This window comes from Delphinus delphis, chromosome 2 (assembly GCF_949987515.2).
Source record: "Delphinus delphis chromosome 2, mDelDel1.2, whole genome shotgun sequence".
Taxonomy (NCBI): domain Eukaryota; kingdom Metazoa; phylum Chordata; class Mammalia; order Artiodactyla; family Delphinidae; genus Delphinus; species Delphinus delphis.
In genome coordinates this window covers 139,333,029-139,358,769 of record NC_082684.1, presented here as the reverse complement: position 1 = coordinate 139,358,769, position 25,741 = coordinate 139,333,029, and the positions used below count along the sequence as shown (strand labels likewise).

At 44.0% G+C, this 25,741-nt stretch overlaps 1 protein-coding gene and 1 pseudogene across 1 annotated transcript in view; both read left to right on the top strand.

Annotated features, from left to right (window-relative positions):
* Positions 1-25,741, top strand: part of USP3 (ubiquitin specific peptidase 3) — a 211,991-nt gene that overhangs the window by 79,224 nt on the left and 107,026 nt on the right. The window contains exon 3 of the mRNA XM_060005816.1: positions 8,437-8,656. The gene's annotated coding sequence lies outside the window, so the exon portion shown is untranslated. The remainder of the gene's footprint in view (positions 1-8,436; positions 8,657-25,741) is intronic.
* LOC132419841 (large ribosomal subunit protein eL33 pseudogene) lies at positions 24,193-24,865 on the top strand (annotated as a pseudogene).

The following is a 25,741-nucleotide window of genomic DNA, read 5'->3' as shown; positions in this document are numbered from 1 at the left end:
TCCAGTTTTCCCAGCACCACTTATTGAAGAGGCTGTCTTTTCTCCATTGTATATTCTTGCCTCCTTTATCAAAAATAAGGTGACCATATGTGTGTGGGTTTATCTCTGGGCTTTCTATCCTGTTCCATTGATCTATATTTCTGTTTTTATGCCAGTACCATACTGTCTTGATTACTGTAGCTTTTTAGTATAGTCTGAAGTCAGGGAGTCTGATTCCTCCAGCTCCATTTTCCTTTCTCAAGATTGCTTTGGCTATTCGGGGTCTTTTGTGTTTCCATACAAATTGTGAAATTTTTTGTTGTAGTTCTGTGGAAAATGCCATTGGTAGTTTGATAGGGATTGCATTGAATCTGTAGATTGCAGTAAAGCTATTTCTTAAAAGCAAGAGAATGATGAACAGGAAATGAGGACAGTAGAGTGAAGAGAATGCAGCAGCAAAGGATAAGTGGGAGCATTGCAGGTGACATTTTTCCTTAAGCTTTGTATGCGATTTGTTTTATTATTCTTTAAATTGTACTTACATGTTATATATATATTCTTGTATGAGTGAACTTTTTGCCAAAAAAAAAAAAAAAAAACCTCTCTTTTAAGAACAAGACCTGGGTTTTTTAAAGGGCAGTCAGACCACTATTAGAAGGTATTTTCTATGTAGCTGAAATTCATACTAGCTGGGCTGCAGGTACAATAAGATCAAGGGACATTAACACAGGGGGCTTTCCCCATTCCAAGATTTACTGCACAAATGCTGCCAATAAAATATAGCAAAGAACAAACTGAGGGGCTGAAATTGTGCATGACAATGAATTAGAACTTACTGCTATACCCTAGTAGCCCCTCTGTGAATTTTTCACAGTGTTTCACAATTTATAAAAACTTTAATATAAGTTAACTCTGTCAGTTCCCATAATGCCCCTGAGAGGTAGCCAGAGAAGGTTATTTTTATGCCTATTGTGAAGAGAAAGAAACCATGTCACAGAGAGGTAATGTGACTTGCCTGAAGACACACAGCCAGGATTGTGTCTAAGAACTCCTGGTCAAGTGCTCCTCTTACCTCAGCTGCTGCCTCTCTGTTGAGTGTGGTAGACAGAGATTCTGCCCCACATCCTGCACCACACCTCCCTCCCACCACATCTTTCCTGGGAATGGGTCAGCCTGCCCTGGGCCCTGGCCCCTTGCACCCCCCTTCGAAGACTACTCTCTTCTCTGGTCCTGAGTTATATTCCCCTGTGTCCCAATCAGTAGGAGTCTTCTATTTCTTCTTCTCTAAGGAATTGTTCCAGACACTCATTTTCCTTGTCTTTGTTACAGCCCCTCTACATGGATTTCTATCTCCCGCCTACTACAGTTGACCCTCAGTATCTGCAGGGGATTGGTTCTAGAACCACCATCCCCCCCTCCGCCAGAATACCAAAATCTGCGGATCCTCAGGTCCCTCATATAAAATTGCAAAGTACAGTCAGCCCTCTGTATTGGCGGATGCGGGACCCACAGTGGCAGAGTGCTGACTACAATACGTCATCAGTTTGTTGACACCTGTCCAGGCTTGAACATCTGTGGGATGGCGCCCTGGGCACACAAATCCTACAGATGGCCCTATAGGGTGCAGTTGTTCTCAATGGGAAACATATATGAGTAGTTTGAAAAAGCTCCCAGGTGATTCTGATTGGCCGTTCCATTCCTCATTGAGAATCAGTGAGACAGTGACATCTTCGCTTTGGGAGCTGGTCGAATTAGCTACTTAACCTCTCTGAGCCTCCTTTCCAAATCTGTTACTCCATAGGTGTTTTTAAGAAATTAAATGAGGTAGTGCCTACTACAGGGTATGTGTTAATGAAATGTTATTTCCCGTCATCTAATCATCCCAGAAAAAAGTAGTGATAGGTTAAACCAAAAAGCCTTACCGACAGTCAGAATAGCTCACCCTCACACAGGTCCCATTTCTAACATTTGCTGTCTTCTTTCAGAAGAAGGACTTGTGCTCTGGAAAAGTATTTTAGCTACTGCTCAGAACCCTGCATGGTGCAATACTTTGAGTTAGAGAGGAAAGGCCCGGAGTTCTTGTTGGAAGCTATGTAGAAAAAGGAAACTAACTCCCAGCACAGAAAGCATTCCCAGAGCTGTGCTCCAGAAATCATCCAGGCTGGGAGGTGGCCAATTTCCATGCAGGGGATAGGGGAGGGTCAGGAAGGAGGGAATCACAGGTTCATTTACATTCAAGACACAGGAAAGATGCAAGGGGAGTCAGTAGCTGGGGGTCTAGTTTGCTGTGTGAGTTTAGGCAAGCCACTTCACTTCTCCAGGCCAGGGGTTTGGACCATGGACCCTTCCAACCTCAAGGACACTCTGTATTTCTTCAGAGTCACTAGGAAACAAATTAACTCTCCAGTCACATAATTTTCATTTGCATTATTGTAACCTAGGCTGATGTCCAAGTCTTTTTCATAAACAGTGGGAAATCATGTCATTTCCACTACCAAGTCAAGCACAGCCAAGGGTTACAGAATCTCTTTTCTCACTTTGTAGCTCTGGGCAGCAGAAGAGACTTGCACTTTAGATTCTGAAACAGCTGAGCTTTCTTAGGAAGACCCCATTAGGAGTTATTAACCCAGTTATTAAAGCAGTAAGTACCTTTCTCACATCCTGGGCTGCAATACTGCAATCTTCTATTGCTGTTCTCTAGGAAAAGACATCAAACAAGATACTCATTCAAAATTTTAACCACAATATGAACAGACATTTCACATGAGCAATTATAAATAGTCACGTGCAAAAAAGAACCTGCCTACTGGTATCCAGAGAAATGCAGATTAAAAGAAATTTGGGACCCCATTTAAAAATGTAATTCTTGGGCTTCCCTGGTGGTGCAGTGGTTGGGAGTCCGCCTGCTGATGCAGGGGACGCGGGTTCGTGCCCCGGTCCGGGAAGATCCCACAGGCCGCGGAACGGCTGGGCCCGTGAGCCATGGCTGCTGAGCCTGCGCGTCTGGAGCCTGTGCTCCGCAACGGGAGAGGCCACGACAGTGAGAGGCCTGCGTACCGCAAAAAAAAAAAAATGTAATTCTCAAAAATGTGTAAAAGCAACAGTATTCAATGTACCTGATGTTGCAGCAAAAGTGACTCACGGATATAATATTGGTGGCATTGTATTGTAAATTAGTAACAGCTCTTTTGGGAAGCAATATGGCAACACATAGGATGAACCATATTCATGATCATTGAGAAGGAATGCAATAAAAATCTGCATGAAGAAGTTAATGTCAGCAATATCTATTATAGCAAGAAAAGAAAGAAAAAAATTATGAGTCTAAGCTTAGGGGACTTGCTACATAGATTATGATACAGGTACACACTTGTCTCTTATAGAGCTATAAGGATAATTATGAAGATCGAGTAGCAACATAGAGAAGTGTTTATTGGGAGTGAAACGTGTCTAACTTCAGAATACCAGGTGTTATGATTATAGCTCCGTAAAAATGTGCACACAAGTGTACAAGGGCTGGAAGGTGTTGAAATAAAAATAGCTACAGTGTTTGGAAGGTGAAATACTGTGTTTTAAGTTTTTCAGCTTAGATGTCATTTTGTCTTCAATTAAATAAGTAGAAGAAAGTATATCAGTTAAAAAAGAATCTTATTCCTAAACTTCCCCACTAGACAAGGAGAGCAGGGACCCTGCCTGTCTTGTTCAAGGTTGTTTATCAAAGCACATGTCTGGCACGTGGTAGGTGCCCTGTAAGTATTTGTGGGCTGATTGACCACTGCTGTCAGCCTTTCTAAACAGGGTTTAATAAATCACTGATAAAGGCCTCCTGCTTTTGCCAAGATGCCTTTACCAGCACCTTCACAGTCTCCAAAAGTAAAAACAGCTTCCTTTACAGGCAGCTTTTCAAAACCCCGCATCATCTCTCCCCCAGAGTTGCACTGGCAGAAGGAGGACCTCACTTTAAAGCCACCACCGACACCAGGGCCAGTCTAGGTGGGAAGAACCTTCCTTTTCTTTGGCAGCTTCACCCTTGGGGCAGATCCTCACAGGGACACAAGGGGGAGCAGCTTGATCCCCAAAGTCATCTGGACACTAACTCTTTACACCAGGAGGTGGCAGCCTACGCGCTTCCTTACGGCGAAGGGCCCTTTGACAGTTCATCGTTCAGAGTCCGCCCATGGTGAGGGCGTGACAAGGGTGGCCAGGCCTCGGGGCAAAGTCAGGAACAGATGGAGGCAATCAGTGCCTGCTGTGCCTGGTGCTGTGAGAGATGGCATCTCCCCCATTTTACACTTGGGGAAACCAAGGCCCAGACAAGCTAAGAGACTGCCAAGTCCCCAACCCCTAGTAGAGTAACATTGCCCAGAGCTGAGCCCAGCTCTCCTTACTCCAGTGCCCACCCTCTTTCCATTACACCATGTGCCTTCCGGTCCCCTGGCAACAGTAGTCTGAAAAAGTAGGCAAGGATGTTTCTAAACCTTTGGTTAAATGCTATTTATTCATTCATTCATTTATTGTTGTTGTTGAAAGTCTGCTTATTTCCCAATTTTAATTCTAATCAATTGCAAGAACTTCTTAACCAGAAATATAGTTCCTGCACTAAGGAAGGGAATTTCTGCATAATGATGCCTAATTATTAATTTCCACCATTTATACTTGTCAGGAGTAACCAACAAGTAGGCTTTCATTTTTTGAAGTTTAGTGAACAAGTCTACCGTACAATTTCTGCTAAGTTAAATGCTTTTTGTTTATTTATTTTTGGCTGTGTTGGGTCTTCGTTGCTGCACACGGGCCTTCTCTAGTTGCAGCAAGCGGGGGCTACTCTTCGTTGTGGTGCGCGGGCTTCTCATTTTGGTGGCTTCTCTTGTTGCAGAGCACGGGCTCTATGCACGCAGGCTTCAGTAGTTGTGGCACACGAACTTCGTAGCTGTGGCGCACGGGCTTAGTTGCTCCGTGGCATGTGGGATCTTCCCGGACCAGGGCTCGAACCCATGTCTCCTGCAGTGGCAGGCGGATTCTTAACCACTGTGCCACCAGGGAAGTCCCTTAAATGCTTTTCAAATCACCATGCAAATTATCAAATTGATCCTATCCTTTGACCTTGAAATACCACTTTGGGAAATGTGTTCCAAGGAAACAAAAATATGCAATATAGATTTATAAATATATACATTTTATGTATTTTGAAATATAAAAAAAAAACAACAAAGGTGCATACAGAGATGTTTAGATCTGAGCTTCATATTGCATTTAAAACTGGAAGTGGCCCAAATGCCTGACCACGGGCAGAAGCTGGGAGGATCTTGCTGTAGTCATTACACTGACACTGAGAATGGTCATTGTGAAGATTGGAGCCGATGTCCAGCACATCACACGGGCACTATCATACTGGACATTAAAATATTAAAATAGAAAAAGTAATAAAAGCAAAAATAAACAAGTGGGACTGTATCAAACTAAAATGCTTCTGCACAGCAAAGGAAACAGTCAACAAAATGAAAAGGCAACCTACTGAATGGCAGACAATATTTGCAAATCACATATCTGGTAAGGGGTTAGTATCCAGAATATTTAAAGAACTCATACAACTTAATAGAAAAATGCAAACAAACTGATTTTAAAATGGGCAGAGATGAGTAGACATTTTTCCAAAGAAGACATACGGGTGGCCAATGAAAAGATGCTTCACATCACTAATCATTGGGGAACTGAAAATCAAAATCAAAATGAGATATCACCTCACACCTATCAGAATGGCTGTTATTAAAAAGACAAGAAATAAGTATTGGTGAGGATGTGGAAAAAAGGGAGCTCTTGTGGACTGTTGGTGGGAATGTAAATTGATACACCCTCTACGGAGAACAGTATGGAGGTTCCTTAAAAAACTAAAAATAGAACTACCATATGATCCAACAATTCCACTTCTGTGTATATATCCAAAGAAAATGAAAACACTAAGTTGATAAGATACTTGCACCTCCATGTTTATTGCATTACTTATAGTAGTCAGGACATGGAAATAACCCAAATATCCATGGACGGATGAATGAATAAAGAAGATGCTATATATATATATATATATATATATATATAAAATGGACTGTTATTCAGCCATAGAAAATGAAATCTTGGCATTTAGGACAACATGGATGTAGGACAACATGGATGGACCTTGAGGACATTACGCTAAGTGAAATAAATCAGACAAAGACGAATACCACGTGATCTCATATGTGGAATCTAAAGAACAAAAACAAATAACCCAAGCTTATAGACACAGAGAACAGATTGGTGGTTGCCAGAGGTGGGAGTTGGGGGCGGTGGGCAAAATGAGTGCAGGGGGTCAAAAGGTACAAACTTCCAGCTATAAAATAAGTCACCAGGATGTAACACATGGCATGCTGACTGTAGTTGCTAACACTATCTTGCATACTTGAAAGTTGCTAAGAGAGTAGATCTTAAAAGTTCTCATCACAAGGCAAAAAAAAAAAGATAAAACTAGTCACTAAGTAAGGTAACACATGTTAACTAGACTTATTATAGTGATCATTTCACAATGTATACAAATATCGAATCATATTGTACACATAAAACTAATGTTATAGATCAATTATACCTCAATAAAAAATAAATTTTAAAAAATTCTTAAGTAATTCCATATCAGTTGGCAAATAGTAGGGACTGAGTGTCCCCCCCAGCCTCCCTGACCCCTCCACTAGGGTCTTCCTAGATCTCCCCATCCATCAACTAAATGTGAAATTGCCTGGTGCAGAAGGACCCTCCAGGACCGTACACTGTGCAGTGGTCAGTACACATCCTAGAACCAGTTATTAAATATTTTTAAACCTCCCCTGGCTAAGATTCTGTACCTTTACAAAAAGGGACCTTATTTTGGAATGAGACAAGAGATACAGGGATAGATAAAGAGAGACATTATATGACTTAATAAGGAAAATGAAGTACAACTTGATATAATGAATACAGTTGGCCCTCCCTGTCTGTGGGTTCCAAAGTCAATTCATTTTATGTAAGAGACTTGAGCATCCTCGAATTTTGCTATCCACGGGGATGCTGGAACCAATAACCCGTGGATCATGAGGGAGGATTCTATAAGGAATAGCAATGACACAAACTTGTATTTGCATAAACAAGACAAGAGTCTGTAAATATTCTGTAAATGAGGGAAACACCCTTTCCCCCTCTTTGCTTCTTTGAAGAAAATTGCAGGGTTTTTTTCACTCTCCTCCTACTCTTCTGACAACGAAGTAGTTTGGGGAAGGCTGAACCTGGAGGTGATCTGGATGGTAGCAGAGCAAATCTAGATTCCCTGAGCCAGACATGGCAGCTTATCCCTCTGGCCAAGGGGTGGATCTGCATCAGCTGGCGATGTAGTTCAGGCCGGGGAGGTGGAAGGGAAGTTGGCTGGGAAGATTATAGCAAGCCTTTCTTTTCCCATCTAAAGGGACCATGACAGGAACATCCCCTTTGTTTCCTTTGAGGATATCTTGCTTAAAACTAAAGGCAAGGGCTTCCCTGGTGGCACAGTGGTTGAGAATCTGCCTGCTAATGCAGGGGGACACAGGTTCGAGCCCTGGTCTGGGAGGATCCCACCTGCCACGGAGCAACTGGGCCTGTGAGCCACGACTGCTGAGCCTGCGTGTCTGGAGCCTGTGCTCCGCAACAAGAGAGGAGGCGACAGTGAGGGGCCCGCGCACCGCGATGAAAAATGGCCCCCGCTCGCCGCAACTAGAGAAGGCCCTCCCACAGAAACGAAGACCCAACACAGCCAAAAACAAATAAATAAATTTATTTAAAAAAAAAAACTAAAGGCAAACATCTTGCATCCCCAAAGGGAAAGCTAAGGGAATTTCAGGGAATAAAAATCTTAGCCATGACATCTTTGAACTGCTGAATGAATCACCCCTGAAGGTGCTCTACTACTAGCCTTCTTGTTATTGTTCAAGCACTTTAGCTGGATTTGCTGGTATTTGCAGAGTCCCACTAGAATGTAGGCTATTTGTTTACTACTGTATCTGTATGATCTATGACACTGCCTGGTACGTAGCAGACCCACCATAAATATTTGTTGAAGGGATAAATGAATAAAAAGCATCCTCATTGATGTAGGAGGGTATTCAGTTTTCCAATGGTCTTGGTGTTAGATTTTTCTGTTTAAGTTTAAAAAATATCCAGTCATGTTGTTGACCATCTATTGTCTCCAGTGCCTAAATGTTATGGGAAGAGGAAGACCTGGATTTGAATCTGGATCTGCTAGTTACCAGTCAAGTGTCCCCAGGCAAATTCTTCATCTTCTCTGAACACAACTGTAAAATGAGCACAACTACTAAATTATAGGGTTGCTGTGAGGCTTAGATGAGAAGTGGCCACAGAGCTGGGCACATGGGAGGGGATCAGTTGGTGTGTGCTTCTCACTTCCCTATATCTCCATATCCTCAGGTACCAGCTGCCACGAAGGCTGAGTTCCTCCTTGACCTTGAGAAGGGCCTCATGGGCCAGGGGAGGAGTCAGACATATCAACAAATCAACCAACTGACCGACGTTAACATCGCCAGAAATGGGACAAAGTGACATCATACAGCTCCTGATATGATACCCTGAGATGAACCCAGCATCACCTCTGGCTACCCTGGCCAAGTCTGCACAGCATGAACCCAAGGTAAGGAAATATCAGACAAACCTAAAATGAGGTACTTTCCACAAAATAACTGGCCTAGATACTTCAAAAATGTCGATTGTCATGAAAGAGCAAAAAAAAAAGAACAGGGAACTGTTGTAGATTAAAGAATACTAAAGAGACATAACAACTACATGCAATGATGATCTGGGAATTTTCTTTACTATTAAGGACATTATTGGGATAATTTGTGAAATCTGAATAAGATCTGTATATTAGATAATAATTAGTATCAAAGTTAATTTCCTAACTTTGATCATTATTCTCTAATTACGTAAGAGAATTTCCTTGGTTTTAGAAAACATACACATTGAAGCAGTAGAGGGGTATAATGTCTGAAAATAACTCATAAACTGTTCAGAAAAAAATAAAATTATACACCCGGGGGGCAGAGTGAGAGAGAATGAGGAGAAGGTTAAAGCAAATGTGGGAAAATATTAATATTTAGGGAATCTGGGTGAAAGATGTACAAGAATTCTTTGTCCTATGCTTGCAACTTTGCTTTAAGTTTGAAACTATGTCCAAAAAAAAAAAATTAAAAAAATTTTTAAAGCAATACTGGAGCCATGTCCGACAGGACACTAGGAATTTGTGGGTTGGAAAAGGAGACTTCCAGGCTGAGTAAAGACCTAGGAGAGTATTCAGGAAGCCGCTAGGTGCTGGCGGGTCCATTTCATAGAAAACTGCATTTAAACAGGTTCTGGAAAGAGGTGTCAGAGTCCTCCAAGCAGACAACAGGAGGAAAGGCCCTTCAGTCAGTGGCCAGACGTATGAGAGAGCAGGGCACTAGCAGGCAGAAGTTAGGTGTGGCCGAGGGCGGTAAAGCTGGACATTCAGGTTGGGGACAAATTGCAAAGGATGAGTGCCCTGCCAGGCGTTGGGACTGTATTCTGCAAGCAGGGAGTGGAAGATAAGATCTATGTTGGAGACAGAGGGGAGGATAAATGGAGAAGAGCAGGACGGCAGCCAGGCCACAGGTGACTTGTGCAGTGTCTGGGGAGTGAAAGAAGATGCCAAAGGCCCAAATGATAGCCCTTTGGCCAAAAGGAGAAGGGTGATATGTACGTTCCCCCCACCCCCCAACCCATGGGGAAGCAAACTGGCACACCAGTTTTGGTGCTCTGATTGCTGTTTGCTCTGCATTGCAGAGGCCACAGGACATTTGACTCTCCAGCATGGGCAAGCCCCCAGCAGGTTTAGGGGGTGGAGCAGACACCGACGCGTACAGCAGGGGATGGAGGGCCACTAGCCATCTCATAGTGGAAGGCCTTCGCTAAACTCAGAAAACCACCTCCGTTCCCTGTCCTGGCCAGCGTGGTCTCTTCCCGTCCCTTCAGTGCCCGATTTCCCAAGATTCCATTGGGCTACCCAAGGGACTGTTATGGCCGGTTCTGCCATGTTTCCACCCCAGGAGGCTAAAGGCCTGGCCACAAATTCAGTTCCTTTTATTGCACAACAGTTGGGCATTTTCGAATCAAATTGAGCCAATCCATTCATTCAACATTCAACAAATATTTGCCGGGTGCTACTGTGTGCTTAAGGGACTTATCTAAGTGGAAAGGGGAAGTGGGTAGGGCGGGAACATGGCTGGGTTATATTGTAACGAGAGTGGTTTTCCCCTTGGCGTTTCATTTGGTATATCCGAATTAGATATTTGTTTCTCATCAAATTTGAAAGGAATTGTTGTCTTTAAGTCACTCCTAGCCTAATGAGGATGCAGCCCAGCACCAAGTGGCACTAAGGGGCATTCTGAGCAGCGTAGTAAACACTCACGGAGCCAGATGATCCCCGTGTGGCCTGACTCGTGCCAGGGCCTCTTCGTAGTCAGGGTGGTTCTGATGACAGTGATGATGATGAGCAGCTCCTGTGTGCCAGGCACTCTGCTAAATGCTTTCTGCACGTTCTCTCCAAACCTAACCACTTAATCCTGAGAGGTAGATATTTTATGCTTGAGGAAACTGGTTCAGAGAGATCGATGGATTTGTCCAAGGCCACACAGCCACTTGGGGGCAGAGTCTGGATCTGAACTCAGACCTTCTTGTCTCTAAAGGTTACGACCATTCCGGTGTTGTGCCCCTTCCCACCGCTTCGAAATGGGAAGGAAGTTTCAGGTAAATGACTAAAAGCATCCCCCAAGGCGACGGTTCTCAAACCTTAGCAAGAATCAGCGACACCCAGAGGGCTTATTAGAACACAGATGGCTGAGTCCGTGTTGAGGTGTCTGAGGTGGGGCCTGCTGATCTGTATCGCTAACAAACCCAGGTGATGCCCACGCCGCTGGTGCTGGGATTGCTCTCAGGACCACTGCCCGTAGGGAGAGCAGCGAGTTGACTCTACTGGTCCCCCACTCCTCCCCCACCCCTCTGTTAAGTTCGGCGTCTGCACAATCTTGCCATTTCCCCCGTCTGAAGAGGAGGCCGAGGCTACTGCTGCCTCCCTTCTGCTGTCTCCCTGGGAGCCTGTGTTGGGCGGCAGGAGCGCAGAGCGTCCCTGGCTGAGCCCTCTGCTCCCAGCTGCGCACAGACTCATCTGCTCTCGGGTCACTGCCCTCTCTCTCTGAGCTCCACCGTCGTTCCCAGGCTTCCCGAGCTTTCGTTCACTTGTTGATTCTCTGCCAACTGACCCTGCTCTCCTCTCCTCGGTCAGGTGTGGTGTGTGAGCTCTGATCTCCTACAGCCCCTCCTGAGCTGCAGGGAACATGGGACGCAGAGGTCGTCTCTGTCACCCGAGATCCTTGTTCCTCTGGGAAGATAAACTTTCTAGCAGCTTGGTAAACTTCCCAAGTTATAGTTTAACATGGGAACATGTGTTTCAAAGGCTCATGGACTTTTAGACTTGGAAAAGCCTTAGCTGAAAGGAGGAGAAGAAGGAAACGAACACTTACTGAGAATCTGCCATGTGTCAGCACAAGGCCAGAGGCTTAGTGTGTGTCACAGTATTTACTCTTCACAGTGATCCTGTGAGTTCTGGGTGTGTGTGTGTGTGTGTGTGTGTGTGTGTGTATGTTTTAATCTCCATGAATAGTAGAGAAAACTGAGATTCTAAGAAGTTCAGCAGCTGGTCCTGACCACACAGCTAGTTAGCAGCTGAGCCAGGATGCAACCCCAGGTCTGCCCCTGCTCTTTCCACCACCACTGACCCATCAGTTCACGTCATTGGTGTTCTCTCTAACTCTGAGATAAATTTACTGGGTTTTGAGCCACACATGAGGCCCAAAGGCTGGCCTTCTAAGACAAACCCTGGGTCAGTCACGCAGTGGTCAGTGCTGGGGATGCTGCCAGGGGGTGGGAGGAGGAGGTGAGGAGAGAGGCCACGATCAAGCGCTGGGTGAGCAGGGGGAAGCTGCCAGGAGTCTGGGGGAGTTGGTAGCAACTCTCCGCCTGGGAGCAGGCAAAGGCAAACGGGATTGCAGGAGTCTCCAAAGAAGCAGCAGCAGCCAGACCCTCAGCTCAGGCCAAGCTAATGGCTGTGCTGCTCTGAAGAGCCAGGTGCCAGCCTTCCTGGTCAGGCTGTGGGCCTGTGTAAAGGCAGCTTCTGTCCGGCACATCTGTCAAGTGCCTACTTTTGTGCCCAGCATGGTGAGGTGTTGAGGCTACACTTAAAAAAATAAACAAATAAAGCATCCTTGTCATCAGAGAGCTCACAGTTTGGGAACAGGTGCAAGCAGCTAATAAGACCCAGCCAGATAAATATGGTTTTTAACATGGTGCTTTGTAGCTTAGAACACCTGTTCGCATATACATAGGCTGTCCAGGGACCCTCACAGGGACACTGCCGCAGGGGAGAGAGGAAGGGCACTGTGCCGATCGTTCGGCCCTTCCACATCCGATGCTTCGTGGACCCTCGGCACACCCCACGGGGCCCACAGAAGAGGGAGTCCTGACTGCCCCTTGGTGCGTGGGTGAGGCTCCCCAGAAGGATAGTGTTCAGCTGGGCTTGGAGAGATAGATAGGAGCCCTTTATGCAGAAAAGAGAAAGAGGAGGTTACTGTACAGCCATTTCTTATACTGTGATTTTGGTGTCGTCGGCACTTTTAGCTGCCAGGAGCAGGGCTTGAGCTGGGCCTCTCAGCCTCTTCCATTATGATCTGAAAAGCCCTAACTCTTTGGTCCGTCTTCCTGTGGCAGCTCCCTTCAGGAGAGCCAGAAGGTCTAAGGTGCTGGCCAGCAAGCATCTCAGAGGCTGGTGGGTGTGCTTACAGCTGATGAGGGCTGGCTTGGGAACAAAAGTTAAGACTGACTTTTCTCTCTCTCTCTGCCATCCATTTTTCTTCAATGACTGTCTTCCTAGAGTCTGTCATGTAATGACTGTGACAGGACCAGGGACAAACGAGGGAGGAGCCGTCAACCATGCCTGTCATCTGTCCTCATTAAGTCCCCGAAAGAAAACGTTAGTTGTGAATCAGTGAAAAATCGAGCACGAAGCCAGTGGGGAGGAGATTTAAATGTGTCTCTTAACTAGTGGCGAGTCAGAAAACAAGTTCTGGATTAGAATTCGGCAGAGTGGCTTCACCGTGGGTAGCTGGGGGGCCAGGAGCTAGGAGGACACAGGGGAGGACTCTCAAGAGGATGCTGGGGCTTCCCTGGTGGCGCAGTGGTTGAGAGTCCGCCTGCCAATGCAGGGGACACGGGTTCGTGCCCAGGTCCGGGAAGATCCCACATGTCGCGGAGTGGCTGGGCCCGTGAGCCATGGCCGCCGAGCCTGCGCGTCCGGAGCCTGTGCTCCGTAGCGGGAGAGGCCACAACAGTGAGAGGCCCGCGTACCACAAAAAATAAAAAAAAATTAAAAAATTAAAAAAAAAAGAGGATGCTGGACATTAGTTGGGTGGTTGGGAGGGGGAGGGGAGAGCCTCAGGCTGCCAAGTGGTCACCCAGCCGAGCTGGCACTGAGAAGAGCTTTGGAATGAGGGACAACCAATCCTCCACCTCCAACAGACCTGGCTGCTCTCTGGGGTCCTCCGTGGTGCAGCCGGGGTGAATGCTGCCCAAGGAGACCTCATACAGCGCCTGCAGGGCGACCAGCTCTTCAGTGCGGCGCTGACAGAAGCAGGTGGAGAGCCTTGCCCCCCCAACTCCCGGCAGCAGCCAGATGAGGCCGTGGCCAGGAGCCAGGTGGTGATGGCTCGGGCTAGGGGAGTCCCGGCAAAGTTACTGCGAACCAGTTATGCAACCTCCCGCTGTAATCAACCACCGTTTGTCTCCTGGCAAGCCCTCACGCTGCCTAGGCTGGCACAGACACCCTCTGTGTGGAGAAGGAATGACACTGAAGTTATAAACTGCACCGTGACTGAGATTTTAATAACCAGATTGAACTATAAGCCTGGAAAACCTTAAGGGAACCCAAATAAGTTGCTGGCTCTGAGACCGTGGAGGAATCTGGGCCAAGAAGGGTTAAGGTAATTATGGGAAGAAAGCTAGTTTCATGTTGGCCCACATAAGGGTGACTATAAAAACTAACCCACCAGACTCAATCTTCACAACAACTCTTGGGGTTATTTTCTTTTTTGCCTTTTAATTGAGGTGACATGCGCATGGCATGGAATGAAGTATTATAATTGTGTACACTTCGGCGGCATTTAGTACATTCAGAAGATTGTGCAGCCATCACCTTTAGCAAGTTCCAAAGCATTTTCATCACTCCTTGGGGTGGTTTTTTTTTTTTTTTTTTTTTTTTTTGGTGGTACGCGGGCCCCTCACTGCTGTGGTCTCTCCCGCTGCGGAGCACAGGCTCCGGACGCGCAGGCTCAGCGGCCATGGCGCACGGGCCCAGCCGCTCCGCGGCATGTGGGATCTTCCCGGACCTGGGCACGAACCCGTGTCCCCTGCATCGGCAGGCGGACTCTCAACCACTGCGCCACCAGGGAAGCCCTCCTTGGGGTGCTTTTATCCCCTTGTTATGGGTGGAATATTGAGGCCCAGGAAAGTTAAGTGAGTGATCCAAGTTCATCGATGGTAGAAACCAGACTTGAACCCGATCCACTAACTCCCCTGGAAGGAGGGAACATTGTCTTCAGACTTTAGCCTCTGAACTGACTTCCTGTCCTCTAGTCTCCCCTGTCTCCAGTTGCCTTAAACATAATTAGTAGATACATCTCCTACAGCCAGGCTCTGACAGCATCTTTCCCCATCTCAGTTTCCCAGTGGGTCCTCAGTAGCATTGAAATAAAGTCTGAGCTCCTTTATCCACTGGCATCCATTGTGAGATGCCAAAAGGTAAAATCCTATATATGGTGTATAATTCTGTCTTAGAAAAATATCTATCTATATATAGAGAGAACATATATATGTTTTGAACCCATGCATATATTTGCATAAGAAAAAGGTCTGAAAAGGTATACTCCAAAATGTTAATGATAGTCCTTTCTGGGTGGTATAATATAGAATGACTCTAATTTTTTCCTTTTGCTTATTATTTGCTAAGTGTTTTTTCTGTAAAAACATGGCCTGTAGAAGGAAAAGAATACCAAAGAAGAAAAGGGTTCCTGTAGTGCTTTGTTCACGCACCTCAGTGTGGCTTCTATTACAGCTAATTGTGTACATGCGTCTGCTTTCCCCTCACCTTGGGGACATGGATGTCATCTCATTCATTTTCTCTTCTCCATGACATCTCCATGACAAACTCAAGAGTTATTAGCCAGCTAATGAGTGGACTCAGCCCCTTCTCTCTCTAACCCCTCCTGAATGATAGGGCTGGTGTAAGTCTCTGATCTAAGCCCCTCAGGCACCCTCCAGGGAGTTACCCTGATACTTGCAGTGCTGGGTTCCTGAAGTTTCCCCTAGGCAATGGTGCCAATGAGTAAAAGACATACACACAACTACCTCACCTGTTTCCTACCTTTACTAGGCCAAAGTCAGAGGGAGAAACACCAGAAATTCTCCTGTGCTTGTGGGTTTCTTCTCAATATGATTTCATTACTGTAAGGCGATGTCTCATTGCCTGGGCGACCAGGAGGGGGATCTGCACAGAGCAGCCTCCACCTCGACCTTAACTCTATTTTGTTAAACTCCCACTGGCTTCTGAGCTCACTTCACGTTTGTGGTTGCAAAATGTAAACATTCTTCAGTTCTGCTGGGTTTTTTTTCTTCATCTTGCTTTGTCTCTCTTCCTAAGGAATGGCTGACATGTATAGTTTCTCTTGCATTTTACCAACTAACCTTGATATCTTTCACTCTTCCCATACTGTCTTGTGATCAATATTGTTCCGTCAAAAGAGATGAGTATGGGGACTTCCCTGGTGGCGCAGTGGTTAGGAATCCGCCTGCCAATTCAGGGGACACGGGTTTGATCCCTGGTCCAGGAAGATCCCACGTGCCATGGGGCAACTAAGCCCGTGTGCCACAACTACTGAGCCCGCGTGCCACAACTACTGAAGCCTGCACGCCTAGAGCCCGTGCTCCGCAACAAGAGAAGCCACCAAAATGAGAAGCCCGCACACTGCAACAAAGAGTAGACCCCGCTTGCCGCAGCTAGAGAAAGTCTGCACACAGCAAAGAAGATACAATGCAGATAAAAAAAAAAAAAAAAAATAGATGAGTATGTATTTTCAAGGTGTGAACCAGAATGTCAGAATTGGACATTTCCAGTTGAGAGAATGTTGGCGGGGACAGCTTTAACTATGTTTGTTTATCCCCCTTGATTTACATTTTTTCCCTTGGTTTTCCTTTTCCAGCTCCATAGAGGCACAAACACACGTTTCTAAACTACACTGTAGGAACAACTCTCTGTGGCATTGGAACTGAGCAGGACCTTGCAGGGCCCTCCCGGGTACAAAAGCCCCTCCATGTCCCTCGTTTCTTGCTTGTAAGAAAAGGCTTTAGTCTCCTAGGGCTTCCCTGAGTTTCAAAGAGCAGACTCAAGCAGTTACTAATTAGGGAAGAGAGGGAATGCAGAAAGAAAAGAAATGCAGTTAAGCAAGAAAAGTAATGATAATAGTTCAGCAATAGAAGAGTCCTAGCTCCTCCTCAAGGGCTATAGATAATCTGGTACACATCTTTGAGTTGTTCTGTAGGAACTAAGACACCCCTCACCCCAACCCACGTGGGGGGTGGCGACTACACACTGAGCACAAGCACGTAGACCCCAGACTGGTTAGAACCAAAAGGCTGATGATTGAGATTCCTGAAATATAACCCTGTTACCCTCTCACCACCAACCAATCAGAAGAAAATCATGCACCCTGCAGCCCTCACCCCAAATATCACCTTTAAATACCCTTCCCTGAAAGCCATTGGGGAGTTTGGGTCTTTTGAGCATGAGCTGCCCATGCTCTTTGCTTGGTGCCTGCAGTAAACACTGTACTTTCCTTCACGACAACCTGGTGTCAGTAACTTGGCTTTGATGTGTGAGGGGTGAGCGGACCCAAGTTCGGTTCTATAGCAGCACGGCCTGCTGCTATAGAACCGAACTTTTGCTGTGTGAGGGGTGAGACGTGAACGAATTATTCCTCTCCCTGGTAAGGCTCAGAGGTCTTATTACTGAACTGAACTTAGGTCAAGGCAAGGCATACAGGCAGCTCATGCTCAAAAGACCCGAACTTCCCGATAGCTTTCAGGGAAGGGTTTTTAAAGGCAACATTTGGGGTGAGGGCTGCAGGGTGCATGACTTTCTTCTGATTGGTTGGTGGTGAGGTAGCAGGGCGACGCTTCAGGAATCTCAATCATCAGCCTTCTGGTTCCAACCAGTCTGGGGTCTACGTGCTTGTGTTCAGTGTGTAGTAGTTGCCATCCACTTGGGTTGGTGACTGGGGGAAGGAGGGGTCTTGGTTCCTGCAGAACAACTCAAAGATAGGTATCAGATTGTTATGTATTTCCCTCGTGGAAGAACTGGGACAAGGAACTAAGATAATAGTTTCATTGCAGAGCTATTATCATTACTTCTTCTTGTTTAACTGCTTTTCCTTTGTTTCTGCATCCCTTCTCTTCCCTAATTAGTCATTTGAGTCTGCTCTTTGGAACTCAGGGAAGGCCTAGGAAATTAAAGTCTTTTTCTCCAAACAATAAATGGGGGCATTAAGGGGTTTTTGTACCCAGGAGGGTCCCATAGGGTCCTACTTGATTTCAGTCCCCCTTTTCATTGATACTCCTCAATCCTGAGAGGACCAAATGTGGGACAAGAAAGGGAATAAGTTTTTGGATAGAGAGGTTAATCATAAACTCGACAGGGGGACTCAGTCTCAGTATGACGGGCAGAGAACTGGACTCCTCAATAATAAAACTCACATAGCCTCCGATTCCCTCTCATTCCATCTCTTGTCCTAGTTAAAATATCTGTGAATTAGGCTCCATTTCTGGAATTACGTCCCTAACACAGTTGTTCTGTGGGGAGCCGAGCTTCTGCAGGCTGAACACACCAGCCTTGCCCAGCATCTGGCACTTAACTGTTGAAAGGAATTAAATCTAATTAAATAGAATCAAACCAAAACAAACAGGTAGATGACGAACCAGCCTTTCAAATAAGAGCCACTGGCCCTTTAAATGCAGCTCAGTTGAAGCCACAGTGTCTAAGAGGAGGCAGGCGCAGTGCTAGGGCCCCTTCGATAGTTCGATAGTTCGTGGGGTGGGGGTTCTCTTAGCTCATTGCTCTGTGAGTCCACTGTGGTTTCTCGTAGTCACTGCCTGTGGTGAATAACTGGCTTTGAATCAAGTCAAAAATGAGAGTCTCTGCTGAGAGCCGTGGTATGAGCTGGGCCTGGGTGTGAATCAGCATGAATAGAGGAGGGAGGCTGGGAGGGAGAGAGGAAGGTGGGCGCCCCCTAAGGTCAGTGAGGCAAACACTGTAACTATCAGAAACATGAGAGCATTAATGATGTGAAATGAGCCGTGTAACTCATGGCCCAGCCCTCTCTGGATAGGTTCCTGTCCTGAAAGTAGCTGAGAATAGCCAAACCCAGAGAGGTGTAGATGAGCAATCTCAGGGTATGGCCTGACCCTGCACCTGGGGCTTGAAGGGCAGGGAAGGAGGAGAGTCAGCCACTGTGCTCCGTTATGCAGTTAGTCTTCATGACGAATCTGGGACATAGAAGTTATTCCCATTTTATAGAAGGGGAAACTGAGGCCCAGAAGGGTGACGCACTATAATGGAAAGGGTATCACCTTGAGAGACAGACAGAATTGGGTTCTAGCATCCCAGGCACCATCCCCTACCACCTGCATGACTTTGGGTAACCCCTTACCCTCCCTGCCCCTCAAACTCCTCATCTGTGAATGGGAGATATTAGTGCCCACCTCACAGAGTTGTTGTGAGGATTAAACACAAAGAAAATGGTGCGCAGAAAACAAAACCCTGATACACAGGAGGGAGGGGTTTTTTGGTTTTTTCGTTTTTGTTTGTTTTGTTCTTTGCGGTACGCGGGCCTCTTACTGTTGTGGCCTCTCCCGTTGCGGAGCACAGGCTCCGGACGCGCAGGCGCAGCGGCCATGGCTCACGGGCCCAACTGCTCCGCGGCATGTGCGATCTTCCCGGACCGGGGCACGAACCCGTGTCCCCTGCCTCGGCAGGCGGACTCTCAACCACTGCGCCACCAGGGAAGCCCTAGCCTGTATTTTGAGCATAACATTGGCCTCTATTTCTTGTTTTCAGTTTTAGCAAATATGTATGCATTTCTGAGCTATATATACTTTAATTTTGTTGTGTTTTGGGGTGCTTCTATATAAATAATATCAAATAAAATTTAATGTTTAGTGATTATGAGATATATCGTTTAAAGTTGGATATGCACCTACCCCGCAACTCATTCATTCCACTCCCAGGTCTATACCGTAGGGCAGTGGCTCTCAAACTTTTTGGTTGCAGGACTCTCTTATCCTCTTAAAAATTATTGGAGATCCCATACCAAAGAGCTTTTGTTTATGTGGGTTACATCTATTGATATTTACTATATTAGAAATGGACACATTTAAAAATATTTATTAACTAATTTTAAAATAAACCCAGTACATGTTTTTCTTTAATTGAAGTATAGTTGATTTACAATTTTGTGTTAAATTCTGCTGTACAGCAAAGTGATTCAGTTATACATATATATACATTTTTTAATAGTTTTTCATTATAGTTTACCATAGGATACTGAATATAGTTCTCTGTGCTATACAGTAGGACCTTGTTGTTTATGCATTCTATATATAATAGCTTACATTTGCTAGCCCCAACCTCTCCATCGCTCTCCCAACCCTCTCCCCCTTGGCAACCACAAGTCTGTTCTCTATGTCCATGAGTCTGTTGCTGTTTCGTAGATAGGTTCATTTGTGTCATTTTTTTAGATTCCACATATGAATGATATCATACGGTATTTGTCTTTCTCTTTCTGACTAACTTCACTTGGTGTGATAATCTCTAGTTGCATTCACGTTGCTGTAAATGGCATTATTTCATTCTTTTTTATGGCTGAGTAGTATTCCATTGTGTATCTTCTTTATCCATTCATCTGTTGATGGACATTTAGGCTGTTTCCACGTCTTGGCTCTTGTGAACAGTGCTACTATGAACATAGGGGTGCATGTATCTTTTTGGATTAGAGTTTTGTCTGGATATATGCACAGGAGTGGGATTGCTGGATCACATGGTAATTCTATTTTTAGTTTTCTGAGGAACCGCCATACTGTTCTCCATAGTGGCTGCACCAACTTACATTCCCACCAACAGTGTAAGAGGGTTCCCTTTTCTCCACATCCTCTCCAGCATTTGTTATTTGCAGAGTTTTCAATGATGGCCATTCTGACGGGTGTGAGGTGGTACCTCATGGTAGTTTTGATTCGCATTTCTCTAATAATGTTAGCAATGTTGAGCATCTTTGCATGTGCCTATTGGCTGTTTGTATTTCTTCTTTGGAGGAAGGTCTATTTAGGTCTTTTGCCCATTTTTCGATTGAAACCCAGTACATGTTAACACAACATATTTTATGAAAAAGAAGTATATATACTTGAAAATTTAGGGAGATGAGCGGCATTGTTTACATTTTGCAAATCTCTTTACTGTCTGGCTTTAACAGAAGACAGCCTCATATAGATACATAATTGGAAATGGTGGGAGTATTTTAATGACCTTTTCTGATAATTAGGTACATATCATGCAGCCTCTGGAAAACTCCTCTGCCTATGCCTGACAGAATGAAAGTGAAAATTATTATGAAAATAGTTTTGACCTCACGGACCCCCTAAAAGGACTTCACGGACCCCTGTGGGTACTTGGATCACAGTTTGAGAACTGTTGCCTGAGCGAAACTTGCACATGTGTGCAAGGGATGTGCTAGGAGGGAGGGATGTGCTAGGTTGTTCACTGCAGCATTGCTTGTAATAGAAAAATCTGGAAACAACCCAAACATCATTCATCAGCAAGAGAATTAGTAAATGAATTACGGTTCATTCACACAATGGTGTATTTTACAGCAGTGAAAATAAGGCCTCTTTTCCTATCTTTGTACATAGGAAGTCTATGTATTAACAGAGTTCTTGCATTTTGACTGAGTAGCTCATTTGATTGGTGTAGACCAGAGTATAAATGAGGCCATGCACAAAATAGGTATGTAAGAAGTGGGCAAACAATGAACAAACCCAAAGACTGAATGAAGAGGCAAAGCCAGAGTCACCTACCTTCCTGTTGTGACTTTTGTCATGTTAAATTCTCAGGCTTGAAGCCTTTTTTCTGAAGCACTTGACTTCAGCCTAATGATTAAAAGCTAACTTCCTGTTTTAAAATGATGTGTATGTCATGGCAAAGTAGTTTGCAAACAGTGGGACTTAATAAACACAAGCTCACAGAGAATTCAGCAAATTTATAAAGACCTTCTTTTTGGAAGTTTGAGAGCACAGGGCTAATACAAGTACATTTTGTGTTTAAAACTGAGCCTTCTTGCTGGAATAAAAACATTTCAAAGCAAAATCTTCCCACACATCTGATCCCCAGTTAAAGGGAAAAAGGAACAATTGTGAGCTTTATAGAGGCCAAACAGGCCACTGAAACGATACTCATCAGCACAAAATCCTAAAGGTTGTAAGGAAGTAGACCCAGGATTCCTATGAATGGAATTGTTTCCCAAAGGGCTCCCCCCTCCACCACCACCATCCTATCCCCTCAACACACACACACACACACACACACACACACACACGGGCTCTGTACAGTGTACTCTTTCAGATTAGAGGTGCAAGTGTTAGCCTTACAGTGGCCAGAGACGACCGAACTAAGAGGGGTTCATAAAGGATACACGTTGTATTTGTCTTTCAAACATACACTTATATTAGCAGTTATTAAAACAGGGACACCTCGTATATCCAGAGGTCCTTACCCAGCAAACTTACTGGTCTTTTTTTTTTTTTTAATATTTATTTATTTTATTTTTGGCTGCGTTGGGTCTTAGTTCCAGCACGTGGGTTCTCTAGTTGTGGCACGTGGGCTCAGTAGTTGTGGTGTGGGCTTAGTTGCCCCATGGCACGTGGGATCTTAGTTCCCTGACCAGGGATCAAACCCGCATCTTCTGCACTGGAAGGTGGACTCTTAACCGCTGGACCACCTGGGAAGTCCCCCAAACTTACTGGTCTTGAACATAGGGGTTTTTTTCCCCCAAAAGATTTTCCCATTTTGTAGTATCCCTGTATTGCCCACCAGTTTTTTCCCTAGCTTAACTCCCAGGGAGCAGGCAGCCAGATATGGACCCACCAGACAGGAGACTGGAGATTTCTTCTCAGGTGAAACTTGCCCAAGGGAAATGGCTTAAGAGATTGACAGTTGAAGGTCACCTAAATAAACAGTGGGGTCTCTGCCTAGTTATCCTGCCTGAAGCCTTTTAATCAATAATCCTCTTCTCTCTCTCTCACTCACACACACAGATTTTCCAATTAGCTTTTTCATGCTTCACTCTTAAATAAGGCTAATATTAAAATAATATTAAATAAGGCAAAATTCAAATAATTGAGGAAAAGTCTCTAAAAGATAGCAGCTAATACACACAAAACAATGAACTCAAAGAAAATAGAGAAATACAGAAAAGAGGAGGAAAAAAGATATATTCTATGGTTAATCTTCAGGAAGAGAAAATAATGTATCCATGAAAAAAGAACAGGATGCTAAAAAAAAATTTGTAAAACAATAAAGAGTCCTTGGGATTAAAAATGTGACAGCTCAGTAAAAGAGTTAGAAGATAAAATTTAGGAAATCTCTCAGAAAGTAAATAAACAAGACCCCCCCATAACTTTTGGTTGAAATCTGGCATTTAAATGCACTTACTTTATCAATCAAAAATTATTTAGGAAGCCTTGGTTTAGGAGATCAATTTTTCAGTATTTCCTCCTCAGTCAACATCTCTGGCTTCTCAGACATGAAGAGACTCCACCCTCCCTTTCTTGTGTTTTGACTTCCAAGAGTTACTTACTTCAAGTGTAGAGGTATTTTTATGGATGAGTCCATAAAGTCAAATGCTGGTTTCTGGCTAATAAGTAAAGTATAACTGACTAAGAAATAGATAACCCAATAAAAAAGTCCAGAAACAGACCCAAGGATATATTTGAATGTAATACCTGATAAAATTAGCATTTCAAATCAAAGGAGAAAGGAAGGGCTATTCAATAAATGGTACTGAGACAATTGACTAAACACCACTTTCCATTTGGGACAGCCATTTAAATTATATTGCTACCTCACTCCTTACTCCAAAGTAAGTTCCAGATGAATAAAAAACTCAATATAAAACATGAAACCATAAAAGTATAGAAAGAAAATATAGGTGACTATGTTTATCATCTTAGAATGAGGAAGGCCTATCTAAGCATGTCATGAAATATAGAAACTGTAAAGGCAAATACTGATAAATTTGAGTACATAAAATTTTTAAATTTCTATAAAAGAATAAACATAGTTAAAAGGCAAAATAAACTAATAAAAATAATTTCAACATGTATGATAGATAATTGGTTAATTTCCTTAATGTACAAAATGTTCACACAAATGAATAAGAAAAAAAAAACCCACCCAAATGTATCAGTCAGGATCCAGTCAGAAAAACAGAAACCATGCTAGGTAATTCAAACAGGGAAAATTAATGCATCTGGTTACACGAATGTTGGAGGGTCAAAAGACAATTGGGTAATAGATTCAAAATTAATACCATAGAGGGCTCATAATGTTAATTTATAAAGAACACCTACAAGTCAAAAGGAAAAAGACCAACAACTTCACATAAAAATGGGCAAAGTATATGAAAAGAAAAGTCATAGTTAAGAAAATACAAATGGGGGACTTCCTTGGTAGTCCAGTGGTTAAGAATCTGCCTTCCAATGCAGGGGACTCGAGTTTGATCCCTGGTTGAGGAACTAAGATCCCACATGTGGCGAGGAAACTAAGCCTGCGTGCCATAACTACTGAGCCCATGTGCTCTGCAGCCCACGCGCCACACCTAAAGAGAAGCCCACACGCTGCAGTGAAAGATCCCGTGTGCCTCAACTAAGACCTGATGCAGCCAAATAAATTAATTAGGGAGGTGTGCGACGCTCCCGCAGCTGAACTTTGGGGGCAAATAAGTGGGGCCTGCTGGGAACAGGACTTCTAAAACGACAAATATGTCTGGAAGGCTGTGGTCCAAGGCCATTTTTGCTGGCTATAAGCGGGGTCTACGGAACCAGAGGGAGCACACAGCTCTCCTGAAAATTGAAGGTGTATATGCTCGAGATGAAACTGAATTCTGTCTAGGCAAGAGATGTGCTTATGTGTACAAAGCAAAGAACAACAGAGTAACTCCTGGTGGAAAACCTAACAAAACCAGAGTAATCCGGGGAAAGATAACTCATGCTCTTCGAAACAGTGGCATGGTTTATGCCAAATTCCGAAGCAACCTTCCTGCTAAGGGCATTGGATATGGAATCCATGTGATGCTGTACCCTTCAAGGATTTAAACTTACTGAAAAGTAAATAAATAAAAGTGTGGATTTGTTCCCTTGTATTTTTGTTTAATTAATTAAAAAGAAAATACAAATGGGTTTTAACACATGAAAACATGCTCATTCAAAAGAAAATAAAAATTAAAACTATAATGAGATGATATTCTTCATTTATCATTTTGGAAAGATCAAAAGCCATTAAAAACAACAAGTACCGACTCAGAACCATCCAAAATAATTGAAGTGGAAAAAGCAAGTTGCAGAATGGTGTGACAATTTGTGTCCCAACAAAGGGAGAATAAGAATATATATTTACAATACATACAAGCACATATATAATAAACACTATATATGCACACAGTATATATATACACACACACATACATACATACAATAATAATCGCTGGAAGAGTAGAGAAGGAAAAGTGCTAACTTGTTTTTGTCTGCAGGAAGGGGACCTGGAGAAAGGGGAATATACTTTTTACAGAATACCCTTTATTTATTTGTATTGTGGTCAAATACATGTAACATAAAATGTACCATTTTAAATATTTTAGAGTGTACAATTCAGCAACATTTAGTACATTCACAATGTTGTGCAGCCATCGCCACTATCTAGTTACAGAACATTTTCATCACCCCAACACGAGACCCCATACTCATTAGCAGTCACTTCCCATTCGCCCTTTCCCCCAGACCCTGGCAAGCACTAACCTGCAGATAAGAAAATCTCTATGGATTTGCCTCTTCTGGATATTTCATATAAATGGAATAATATAATATGTGGCCTTTTGTGTCTGGCTTCTTTCAGGTAGCATAATGTTTCAAGGTCCATCCAAATAGTAGCATGTATCAGTACTTCATTCCTTTTTATGGCTGAATAATGTTCCACTGTATGAATATACCACATTTTGTTTATCTAGTGTCAGTTGATGACATTTGGGTTGTTTCCACTTTGTGGCTATTGAGAATAGCGCTGCTATGAACATTCGTGTATAAGTTTTTATTTGAACACCTGTTTTCAGTTTGTGGAGGTATAGACCCAGGAGTGGAATTTCTGGGTCATGTGATAATTACTGAAAACTCTGTAGTGACTTTTTTTTTTAATTAATTAATTTATTTATATTTTGGCTGCATTGGGTCTTCATTGCTGCACGCATGCTTTCTCTAGTTGCAGCAAGCGGGGGCTACTCTTCATTGT